Source organism: Numenius arquata, chromosome 5, assembly GCF_964106895.1.
Source record: "Numenius arquata chromosome 5, bNumArq3.hap1.1, whole genome shotgun sequence".
Taxonomy (NCBI): Eukaryota; Metazoa; Chordata; class Aves; order Charadriiformes; family Scolopacidae; genus Numenius; species Numenius arquata.
Genome location: NC_133580.1, coordinates 41994450 through 42007816, shown reverse-complemented (window position 1 = coordinate 42007816; position 13367 = coordinate 41994450).

Here is a 13367-nt window from a genome sequence, read left to right as displayed (position 1 = left end):
ACAGCAACAGTAATAAATCAAGAGTATGCTTAGGAACCTTTAACATCAGTTTTTGAGGTCCCTAAAAATGCTTTGAATAGGCTTATGAGTGATGAATTTCATTTCTTTTAATATGAAATAAACTAGTCATTATTTGTGCCATGTAAACGCTTGCACGACTCCAAAGCTCAAGTATCAATAAAAAGTTTTCAGTGTTGTAAAATCTATTATAAAACAAATAGATGTGGCTGGTTACATTACCCAGCTAGCCTTTTATCCATATTATTTTGTGATTTTCTATATTCATTGGGATGGAGTACTCTCTTGCTCTTATGTTATGGTAAAACAATACTTAACGCACAAGAATAACTGGTCTTTGTGGTGTGGATGTATTTGTGTGTGAGATGGAAAGCCAAGGGCTGTGGATTTTTCTCTGTCACAAAGACGACTTTCAGCTGCATTTCCAACAGTGCTACTAAATCTGGTATTGTTAGTAATTAGGTGCACTCATCACTTACACTGTAGTCTAGGATGTGAAAGTAACATTGGTATAGACATTAATGATTTAGATATACATGCATAAAATTAGCCAACTCGTTTAACTAATTTAACTCAATTTAATCAGTGACTTGTTGGTATAAAAATACCTTAAGCATTCACTATCAGTCAAGGAGAGATAAGCAAAGATTATGACACTAAATATGCATTACACTTACAGTCTGATGTTGTAAGAGATTAGTGTAGTAGCTCCCAATTTGTGGGAAAAAAACTTTAGAAGCAATGTGTTTATAGCCCACTTTCAAAAACTAGCTAGAACATGTGAGTGTGGCTGGTGGACATAGGCATAGACTAGGACAACATATTTGTAGTCAACATTTTTCATTGTTTGTTTTGTTTTGTTTTTTTTCCTAGTTTACATCTGTTGCGTTTTAAACCTCCATCAGTTTCAATGTGTCAACTTTAGTTAGTATCTACCATGTATAACTGTGGCCCTTTAGATTTTTTTTTTTTTTGTGGAATAAACTCAGTTTATTTTTATACTTAATAAACATTTATAGGTATTTATTACCGAAGCTGTACTCTTCTGCTAAGTTTCTTTTTGTGTCCTTTTACATTTTAGAGCTACAGTATTATTTTCTCTCTTTGTGACATATAATCACCAACATATTCATTTTTCTCTTTAGGTAGGACCTCAACTTATTACTTTATTTCCTCAGTTTAACTATGGCTTTATGTTATCTAATTTTCTCTCAGTATATTTTTTTCTTCTGGTATTTTTTTTTTTAAGTGTCCCTGTTTCAACAACAATCCATAGCCCAGGGAAGAAAGTTAAAGGAGAAATAAAATCTTAAATGGTGAAAAATTTGAAACCAGTATATCTCTATCTATAATTGACTGTTGTTGTTTTGAGGGACGGAAACTGTGGGAGAAGGCTGCAGATTGTGAGTGGTTGTGGGTGAGCAGGGGGAAGAACAACTGGATAAGGGGATTTTTCTGCTGGGCCTCATGTCCCAAAACTGCATCCTCCAATCCCATAGAGATTATTGCGGACCATGTAGGTGTCATTAAGTTAAAATCTCAGTTAAACTGTACTGTATTTCAAGTTTACCGTGTCTAAGTTTTTATAGTGTTGCAGGGCAGGGGACTGATAGCAGTAAACCAATGTTTACTTATTCCTTTTCCAGACCCTAGGTAATGTATAAGATAAGAAAGAAGCAGTACTCTTTTTCAGGTATCCAAATAGCACAGTTCTCATATTTATTCAAAACTGCCTGAAGGCTGAAAAACAGTAGCCTAATTATAGTTCTTGTAGTAGAGATCATTTGTGAGCACAAATAATACCATAGGAAGCAAATAAAAGAAAAACAAAGATAGGTCCTTGGAGATCTAAAAGTCATGATGGAAATAGAAAACATGATGCTCTGAAGCAGTAAATTTTAATCTGATGAATAGCAAAGTGTTGAAAAGTCTGAGCATTCAGTAGCGGCTGTGTTGTTTTGTGGTCAACTGTCTTCAACAAAATAAAGGGAAATGAAGGAGCATTCTCACTTAGCACATGTAGCATTCAAGGTACATCAAATGCGTGATTTAGAAAAATAACAGAAAGAAGAGATAGAAAACTGTTAGGATAAGACCTTTTGGTACAAACACATAGAATCTCAATTTACTCTACTTCTTTACAGATGCAGCATTAGAAAATGAAAAAAGAATCATTTTCCATTAAAAAGCACTTCAAATTATATCTTTTGAATTAGAATGTCTTTATTTCACAAGAAGGACAAGGCAAGCCTCAGAATGGGTGTAAACCTGCCCTCGAATATTTTTTTCCTCTGAATTTGAGAGAATTATGATTTCATAAAGTTTCCCAAATAGACCACACAATTATCCTTCCCAGATGAGAGGATTTTAGATAAAAATCCCCACTGATGCTACCAGAGCTTTTCTTGTGCAGATGGGAACCACTGAATCATCTGGCCATTATGCTCTCTTGCACAGGATTTAATAAGATTGAAGGGAGGTAAAAAATATGGGATAAAAATAAGACACACGTAACTATTTTGCTGAAAAAAGCTTAAAGAGAGGCAAGATTGACAGATGCAATCAAAACAGCTACTGGTAAGCATTCGCATAAAACAAGAGATGATTGATCCAGATGAAAGATAACAAATAAAACCTAGTAAAAATAAATTGTGTAATTTAAATATCCACTGTATGATAATTCAACATCTAATAGTTTAGCAGATTAAAACACTATTAAGCATTTACATAATGAAAATAGTAAAAAAAACCAAACAAAACCTACAAGTGTCAAAGTGCAATTCTGGATTCTCTCAGGTATAGATTTAGAAAAAAGTCTTTTTCAACATTCTTGTTGATTTAATTATTTCTCTAGTATGAGATATCAAATACTCTGAGCAAGATCAGGAAAATGAATGGCATTAGCGAAGCTGGGAGTCTACAAAACTGGTCTTGTATAACACTCTTCATCTTATCTGATGAAAGTTTGCATATATTAACTCTAAAATTAATTTGCTTAAGGTCATTTAAACATTAGCAAATTTAGAGGTAGTTATGTAATCTACAGATTGAAAGTGTTCTCATACAAAATTAAACTGTTCCACTTCTTTCTCAATTTAGTTCCCCAGGTAGCTGCACTAGAAACCAGAAGGATACAAAAAGTATCACTCTTAAATCAACTTGACACCAGAGAAAGTTCATATTTTATAAAGAATTGAAGAGGAAGAATTGATAATCAAAGACTCGGGCTGCCTGTAGCTAGAAGCTGGGTTTCCACCACAGAGTTATGATATCACAGGCAAATTTGGGGTTGGAAATGAACTGTTTTCTCGCATGTGCAAGATGGATAAGTTCAATATATTGCATTATCATATTTGGAAGTATTACATTAGTCTACTTATTGAACTATTCATATTGATCTCCTTAGTGCTCTGATTATTTGAGATAGTCTTCTGCCTTTCTAAGGCTTTTGCTTTTTCAGCGTTGCTATTGCAGGGACTAAGGCAAGAGACCGTTTTCCTTTAACACGGTCTCTGGGTAATACACTGACAAAGTAACAAGCAGAACTTAGATCATCATAACAATACCTCAGCTAGCTTAACTAGAAAACAAAAGACTAGCAAACAAAACAAAAATGCACAACTGAATAGTTAAAACTACGATTTAGTGATAACGTAGTTTTTCCAGTTGCTGTGGCAGGAGACAGGAACTTATACACCATAGAACGTATTTTTTCTTTTAAAATAGGTTTCAAACAATAATATTCAGATGAACACCTTTGGTTCTTCTTTCCATAATTGTTAGACATGCTCAACCATCTTTGTGTTTTACCACTGACACTTCATAAACATCAGCTTTGGGGACAAACTTTTTGGCAGGGTCTATTGCAATAGGACAAGGGTTTTAAACAAGAAAAAAAAGGATTCTCAGCTGAAAGAGGCTAGATTTAGACTAGATATAAAGAAGAAAATTTTTACAATGAGAGTGGTGAAACACTGGAACAAATTGTCCAGAGATGTCACTGCAGACGGGTTGGACTAGATGACCTTTAAAGGTCCCTTCCAATCCAAACCATTCTATGATTCTGTTGTTGGAGAATGTGAACGGGACAGGGTGTAGAATTGTTATCACACATGTTTCTGTAAAACAGTGTTCAAGTGTTTCTACAAGTTCTCTGTTCTCAATTCAGATTCCTTAAAATTTTCTGTCTATGTCTGTGTAAGCAATATAATTGATGGACTAGAACAGTGTGCTAAACCATTGCTACCAAAAATGGCAACACCAACAGGGGCATTTTAGCCCAAAATCATGGTCACTGCAGGTTAGTTTGAGTGCTCCCTTGCATTTCTCTCCTATAAGTTTTGACACTGACTGTAGAGCAAGTCTTTGTGATGTTCACAAATTTTATATCTCCTTTTTGGTGGGTATACTTTGACTAAAACTCCACATAAAATAAATGAACCAAGAAAAATTTAAAGTATATAACAAGAACTTAATTTGGGGCTAATCAGATTCTTGGTTTTTAGGAGTTTTGGTAACATTCACTTGAGCTGAATTCTTGTTGGATAAATAAATATCTATTTGGACATGGTTTCTTCAGTCTGGTTTACTGAACATTATGAAAATCCTCTAACTGTTTTCAAGAAATCAGGAATTCTATCTCAAATACTCCACATGCTGACATTCCACTAAAAATGTTCAATTTCCTTTGGAATAGGTTTTTCAAGGAGCGTTCATGTAAATTTATTCCCCAGAAAATAAAGTGGACAAAATCTCAGTGATGCTGATGAAACTTAAAGGGATAACAGCTAGTGTAGCTGTACGAGGGGGGTGATGCCAGAATAGCAGCTTTAAAACACCTGGACAACTGTAATATACTCATTACTTGACAATTGTCAGAAGAATACTGAAATCAGGCCCTTATAAAAGGGCTCAAGAACTTGGAAAATATGGAGGTGAAAGTAGTACAGGTATAATTTTGAGGTTTTTATTGAATTCGGGAAAAAAAAAAATCCCACGGCTGTGAAGTAGAATAAAGACTATATTACTAAGATAACTATATCAACAATTGCTTTTCAGTATTCCAAGAATGTGTTGCTTTCAATATTTATGAGTTTATTAAAAAATTAATTATTTAGTGATTCTTACCAGTAGACCATCAAGGTCAATAGTGTTTTTTTATAACATTGTTTATCTTAACATAGCTGGGAGATAAATAGATTGAAAACTTCTTTAATTCTTCAGTTAGCCACAGCCGACAAAATCAGAAGAATTTATCATCTTCTGTAATAAAAACATATGTGATTAGATGATTCATTTTAAATAGATGTCAAGCTCTAAACAGGAAACAACTTCAGTTTTTCATCTTAGTTGGGATGAAGGATGAAATTTGAAATGCCCACGTCTCTCAGGAGAGTACTTTCTCTTCTAAAAATTCTGATCTGAATTGCTCGGTGGAGTCCTACAGCTCTACATAGATGCTTTTATGTGCCCTGTTCACATTCTGAGTCATGTGAACTTGCAAGAAAGGGAGGAAAACAACGTAGAGTGAATGCTTAATGTTCTACAGATTGCTCCATGCATTAATTTTTTCAATAACACAGATTATACTTCTACGTTTACTCTGCAGAGCACTGCATATGACAGATATATTATAGCACACCAAATAGTTTCTCCCCTGTTTCATGTTTGATGAAAAAAGCACAAAAGATAATGGAAAACTCAGTTTTGAAACAAAAACCACAGCTGCTAATACCAGCATGAAATTTTGAGCTATATGGAGCAAGACAAAATAGAGTATGATAAGGTGTGCCAAAATACAACAAAACATTCATATTGAGATTTTTCTAATTACTTTACATTTATCTAATCAAAACAAACAGTGCTGGAAGAGCTCGAGTAGAACAGGGATGATTATTCTTCGAGTCTTGATGCTTAAAATTAGGTATCTAAATCTTCAGTTAGACTCTAAGGGAATCTGGAAGCTAATAATGCTAAAATCTTAATTGAAACATGAAGAGTTGAATGCTTGTATATCGACATAATTGTCTCCTTGCTTTAGAGCCCATTGAAGGAAACAACCGTAAGAATAGTCTCAGTCATATACTAAATAAAAACCATTGTCTACACTTGAATTCACTAGAAGAGTCCTTTCTGGGAGATTTGGAAGACTATATCAGACTGCATCAGAAATATAAAATAGTGACTACTTGTAAAAGAAGAAATGTTTGGTTGATGCAGAAATATTCATAGATTGTTCATACTTGAGTTCCAAAACAGACAACAGTTCCAAAAGCTGCGAGATGGAATCAGTTAGAAAAAACAATTACAGCTTGGATTAGTAGGAATTTTACTTAATTCCTTCAAAAACAGCACACAGAAAGAATCAGAATAAACTGAAGAATGTCTTAGGATAGTTTTCCTAGTACTACACAAAAAATTGTCTATCCGAAGTGGGCTGTATGTATTGACCTGTACACAGTATACTCTCTGCAGACTGGTTATTAGTGTGTTAAAAACAACTATGCATATATATGTATAACGAATAAGGGAAAGTTGTGTGGTGACCTTATTTTGGGTTTAATTACAATCAATTAATTGTTTCAGATGGATAATGAATGAGGGATTTGAAAGCAAGACTTGAAAGCTAGGATAGAATTCTAAGCAGGCTGGCCATACATTCATTCAGGTGAGGTTTACTGAACAGTCTTTGCTTTTAGGTTTGAAATGGCACTTCTACATTCTAACATGAAGTGTCAGTCTGATGAAAGTGAACTTGGCAAGTACTTCACTGAATTGGATAGAAATAAGACCTATGCATCAAAATATGTCTAAATAATTTTGCTATTTTGTTTATATGACAACACACTTTTTCATCCTTTTCCAGCTAGAATTTAATTTTGAAAGCATCACACTGTTTCATATGCAGTCATGCACCATTTCATACATAGTCAAACAGATCCACTGGACCAGCTGCTTACTTAGTTAAATTGATCCACAGGCAGCAAATCAAAGTGCTTGCCATAATACAGCGTTTAATGTTTGAAAATAGACATGTTATACCAGTTTCACATTTCATGAACTGTTTTTTTAACTCTGCTTTTTCTTAAGTTGCTGTTGGAATGCTTTAGTATATTCACAGCATGCTGAAACTTAGCTTTGGTTTTGCACATTTTGATTTAAAGTGAGGCTACTCCACTGACTATAATTGTACCACCAAATTTAGAAAAGAGTGAGAACGTAAGACTGTAGCACAGATTAATACTGTGTTTTATTTTAAAACCGTGTTTCAAAGACTGTTTACACTAAATAAAGCTGCACTACAGATAGGTTGTACATTATCTTAGTCTGCTTTTCTACTACAACTAGACTGGCACCTGTACCTGACCTAGTGTGGAACTAGCTATTGAGGTATCTCCATGTTGCATATATGGGGTTAGCAGCCACAGCTGGGATAGATAAGAACTTCACACTTACTAATTTTGGTTTACATCCACAGAGTCTTAGAATACAATATGGTTCTGTGTGAAAAGCAGTTTTAAATAAGAGAATGTAATTTTGATATGCTTTTATGGTTGGTCTAAGCAATTATCCTAATAGGCCTTTGCATTGCTTGGTATGAGCGTAACATTATATTATTTTGAAGGGCTTTGTGTAATTATCCGCTATCTAGTCCTATTGTTGCTGATTCCACTGTAAGCTCCATTATGTCTGGTAAAGCCTCTAAGTAATGCGTAAGTACTGGAATGCATTTGAACTAATATTGTCCTGTTGATTTTTTTTTTTCCTTTATTTTTTGAGCACTTTCTAATAAAGCTGAGCAAATATATCGCATGAATAACTCATTAATTTTGCCATTCCTTTATTTGCCAAATCACTGGTTCCCAAATATATTCATTATTCAAACTTATGTGGGAATTTATTAGGTGAATAAATCTTCATCTGCAGGCAATTTTTAAGAGATGATTATGAAGATTACCAAATTACATTGGGTTTATTCCATTCTGTAATAGGAGATGTAGACATTCTAACATGACTTGCAAGTTATTATTTTCAAATAGATGCTGAAACTGAGTTTCCTCCGTTCATTATTTCTTCCAGAGTAATAGTTTTTGTTTAGTTTCCCATCCTTTGGATGGAACCAAATCATTAATGGATGAAATTAATGATTCATCCGTCAAACTTTCTCCTCTGCTTCTTTCCTTTTGAATGAAATCTTGCAAAGTACTTTCCAGAAAAAAAAACACAGGTGAAACATGAGTTATGATTATGAGTTATCTCTTTTGCCTTTCCTCTAGTGTATGAACTGAGTTTTCTCACCCATTCTTATTCATCCCTCTCTAGCCCTTCCACTTGTTCCAGGAATTTAATTCTATTGTTTGCCTGTCTCCCTTCTTCCTTCTCACCTGCTTTTTTCTATTCCAACTCTTTCTTTTGTCTCTTTGTCACTTCCTGTACTCAACTGTCCAGAGAATCTTTTTGTCTGTGATTTCGTCTTACCATTTAACCTCTTTGGCTGTTCCACTGGTGTTTCTCTCTGGAAATACCCTTTCCAGAAAATATACCTTGGAATCCTATTTTTCTGTTCTTCATCCCTATGTCCTCTACCCCTGCTTTTAATACTGCCAATTCAATATTGGTTGTAAATAAATTTATTTAATCCACATGACTCTGTCTAAACTGCAACTTTAGACTTTTCTCAGTAGTCTTTCAAGAATGTGGAAGACACTGTTACATTTTGAGTAAAACACTTCCTGTAGGAAACGTGTTACCAGTTGCAAAAGACTGAATTTATGTTGTGAATGGGACAGCATAATTGCAGGTGGAGTAAGGAGGGGGTTTCTAGGTTTATCCACTTGGTGGCTGCCTTGAAGCTTGTCTTCTGCTGCCTTGGTTCTTAGTGAGTCTCTAACAACAAACACCTCATAAGTGATTAGCAATTACATGCGCCTGAAAGTAGACTCGTAACTATTCACTGAATAGGGAGCTGCTGGGGAAAACCAGTTCTAGTCCCTGTGAACAGAGATTGTGCTAGAATATATATGCTCACAGAAAAGTGCGAATTAAGTATGCATATTGCACCTGCATTTCAAACCTTGTGATATACTTGGGAACATAATAGTCTTTTATTAAAGCTTTCTAATGTGATTTTATATGAATGTCACTTGATATCTTCAGCATCTATACCTACAAGTAGGGCCTAATGTATTTTTATATTGTGTGCTATGAACTCTAAATCTATGAATTCTGAAATTTCAGATGCTGACTTCCTGACTGAGAAAAAGTAAATGATTTAGCAGGGATGCAGATGTAGAAGTGGCATGTATTTTGATTCTGTTCCTAAATGTTGACAGTGTAACTGTACTATATGTATCTTTGGACTTTTTTTAGTGAAAGAATACAGTGTATGTATATTCTGCAGCACACATTGAGCAAGTGAGCACAGCAGGCATATTTTACAGTGAATATAAATAGTTTTACTGAATCAATAGTATTGAATTATATTAGGTAAGCACTACTATTTATGTTAAAAGAGGTGCATGCTGTGATTTTTTTGAACTCTCTTTGAAGTTCAGTTGTGTCATCTTCTTTATAGTAAAATATTAGATCATCACTACTGATGATTTGTAATCACTGCTTTTAAATTTACATGTTGATTGATAAGGCCAGATTATCATGTGATTAAGAATGAATAAGAAATAGGAAACATGTTCCCAGCAGTGCTCCAGATTTCTTTCGTGACTGCTTAAACAGCTTAGCCTCTCAGCATTCTTTTTCCCATTTAAGCAAAAAGAGGGCATCAGTGTTTTCTTTCCTTGTGAAAGAATACAGGTGTATCCTGTTTTTGTGAATACTAGTAAGATACTCAGATGTGTTAAGAATAAACACAAATTTCATTTGTAGTGAACTACAACTACTGATTTGTGATTCCTTTTGGAAACAATGTATGGGTTTTTTTTCCTGGCATTTTTCTTCTAAATTTCATTATATTCATATGAGACTGGTTAATCTTTTTCAAACACATTTCTATAAATTCAGAAAGAACAAAAACCAAGAACCTTCTCAGCCTGTTTCTGACTCCAATAAAAACTACATCAGGGTAGGATATACTGCGAAAAAAAGAGATCTTTTAACTGAATATTTAACAAGCTGTAATATACTTTTTTTCCTTTTTGAGTAAAGTGCTTGGAAAAAATCTGATATTTTTGACAAATCTCAACTTTTCAAATATTACTATACTGGTGAAAATAGATTTTTACATTTAATTGGATAGTATGTCATATGTAATTAAAAGTCTGTCATTTTAAATTAGCTACATTTTGGAGGAGAACTAGCTGAATTCTGAAATGAGTTCATTGAGATGTTCAAGATCTGAAGAGTTTCAAGTAACACTTTTGCATGCCTCATATTATTTAAGAAATGTGTGCCTCTAAACACTTCACACCATATTACTGGCTGGACTAAGGTGGTTTCTTGTGAATTTGAGTTTATAGCGTGACCTATGAAAAAGGAAGGAAAATGAAATAAAATGGATGCGGGATATAAGACTACAGCTTTAATTTTGTCCCAGGAACTACATCATAGATAAGAAGTATGAACATATAATTTTTTGCATTAGGATTTGCCAACATGAAACTGGCACGCTAGCCCTTTTGCATCATCTCATTCTTCTGTATGGGACCAATGGCAAAATGATTAAAAACTAGTTGCAAGGGGAAAAGGAGAGATTGGGATGGAAGTGATGAAATTTCCATATTCCTTGAACTTCTTAGCTTTTTTTTTGGTTCCATTCTTCATTTTATGATTCACTCAGATTGTTATAACGTTGTCTGGAAAGACAAAGAAGGATTCTGGCTGAGTAGAACTGTGGACTAACTGATATGCAAGACAATGACAATGTCTCCCAACTGAAAAATGTACTGCATTCTTTACCATATCTGGTTGTTGCAATATCCGTATGAACCTTTGATTAAATTTATCTCCTAAAGAAGTGGAAAATTATGCAACATCAAAGTCACAAAAACAATAACCCAGAATATTTGCCCCATTTAATATTCCTTGTGGTGTTCTGGGACAGGCTGATTGCTCTCAAGGAGAGACAGGGTAAGATGTGCCTATGAACCTTATATATTCTCCTCTTGTTCTCTAGAACTGTAGGAAATGTCTCTTACCCTGTACAGATACTGGAGTTCACAGACCTGCTTGCTTCAAAGTCAGTAAGTGCATTCTTTGAAGAACAGGTTCCTTCATATTTTTAGTACAACTTGGGATGGAATCAGGTATATGATGAGATATATGGCTAGGAGTGAATTAGGCTACACATCAGCATATACCAATTTAGAGTTGTGTTCCAGGCACGCAATCACTATTTAGATTGGCTTATTACCTAGTAAAACCCACTTGAAAACAAGCAATCATGCTTCATCTTCACGACGCAGAAATGTAGGAGAAATGGCTCTCTAGTGCACCTGATGTTCAAGCACTGCCACAGAAGTCTGACTGGCTTTTTAAAATTTCTGTGAAGATTCATTCCTATAACAATGTGTAACATAAACAAAAGGACGATATTTTTGATTGCAGTTTTCTGTGTCTGTACAAAAGAATGTTTTTATATCTTGTTGACCCAACTTATCCATTGCTGCTCAAGGGGATTTTTATTGGTGGGGAAAGGTGATAAACTGCAGTGATGGTGGCTATTAACAATTTGCCAGTGTGCCTCAGCCTCAGGTTAGGTGTGCTCTTGTTGTGAGTTTGTTGTTGTTGGTGGTGTTATTTTAACAGGGTATCAGACAGATCTACTTAGAGCTTGCAGGTGACTGTTACAGGTCACTGGCTCTTGGAAAACACAAAAATATGTAAGGGAAGATAGAGGCCCTGACAGAACTTCTGCTTTAAAATAAATCCAGCTTAACGAGGCTGATATAGGGTGCTTGCTACTTTATTGATAAAATTTCAAAAGCTATCCTTTCTGTAAGATAAGTTAAACAATTATTTTCTATTCTTTCACAAACTAGCTAAAACTCCTAGCTACACAACATCTGCCTCCAGAGATCACCTCTGTGTGTGAATTTGAAGAAATGAGGTACAGAATAGAAAATAGTCCATGTCTGTGGACAGAAATAAATCATGGCAAACGTGTAAAGATGTCAGGATTGCAACCATGGAGCATCATAAGTAAATATTCAAAATTAAAAGTCTCCAAATAGTCTTTAAGTTGGTTTTCAAGCTAGTCAAGCCTAGTCCAAAAAATTTGCCATTCTTTTTAATACTTAGTCCTTATGAATTAAATTTCTCACTGTGGCTTTAGTAAACTTTTTCATGCAAAATAAATTTTCTGTTTTCTAGGCAAAGTATGTCCAGCTTAATACATATTTAAATACTCAAGATTGAATGAGCTGCCAAATTATGAAATGTAATGTATTAGCACTTTCACTTCTATCAGTGAATACTTTCAGCTGTGAAGTTTTCAGGGTCTGTGCTAAAACACCTTTCTTATTTGGTTGTTTACTTTAAATGCTTTATTCAATTGAGCACGGACTGCTCAGAAGAGAAAAAAGTTAGAATTATTGTTCTTGTTTAAATCTGTTAACAAAAAAAGAACTTGTTCCTTCTTTCTTACCCTTTCTACAGCTCCTTTCTTTAGAGTGCAATACTAAGATTCCCCAATAGATGCCCTAAGAGATCTCTTATAAACATCATGACTAAGTACTGAAATTAAGTATCTTCAGCTTTCTCTTTGTGTTTGTGTGGGTTTTTTTTCATAGAGCCTGTCTTATCTGCTATCGAGTGGTATTATGTTTTCAGATTTCAATGATGATGAATAATGAAATTATTTGATCCCAAATGAAGTCGAAAAAGGCTGGATGATAAGAAATTAAATATTTATCCTCATTTCTCAGTTATTTTTCAATAGTAATTTTTAATGTGGATATTAATTCTGTAGTGTATTATCTCTTCAATGTTTAATCAGTTGTTACTTTATATTCACGTATTCACAAGATGAGAATGGGGGCAACATCATATTGTCAGAACCATTGCAAAGTTGATACACACTGAAATGAACCTATACCATTTATTTGATTAGAAATACTGGAGAAATCTACAGATCTAACCTCAGAGACTAGCCCCGCCCCCCCCCCCCCCCCGATTTTACATCTGTTGTTTTGTGGTATACATTTGAATTATTTTGATGCATTTCAAAGGTAAGTTTCTTGTGTGTGAACACTATTGCATATTCCTTTTATTTAAGGAATTGAGTCCTTTTGTGAGAACTGGCTTTGAGGAGATATAGGATAAATCTTAATGTGCCTTTATGATCCCTTTGTCATTTGGGAGATCTCCTGTGCCAGATGGTTGGCACAACCTTTCTC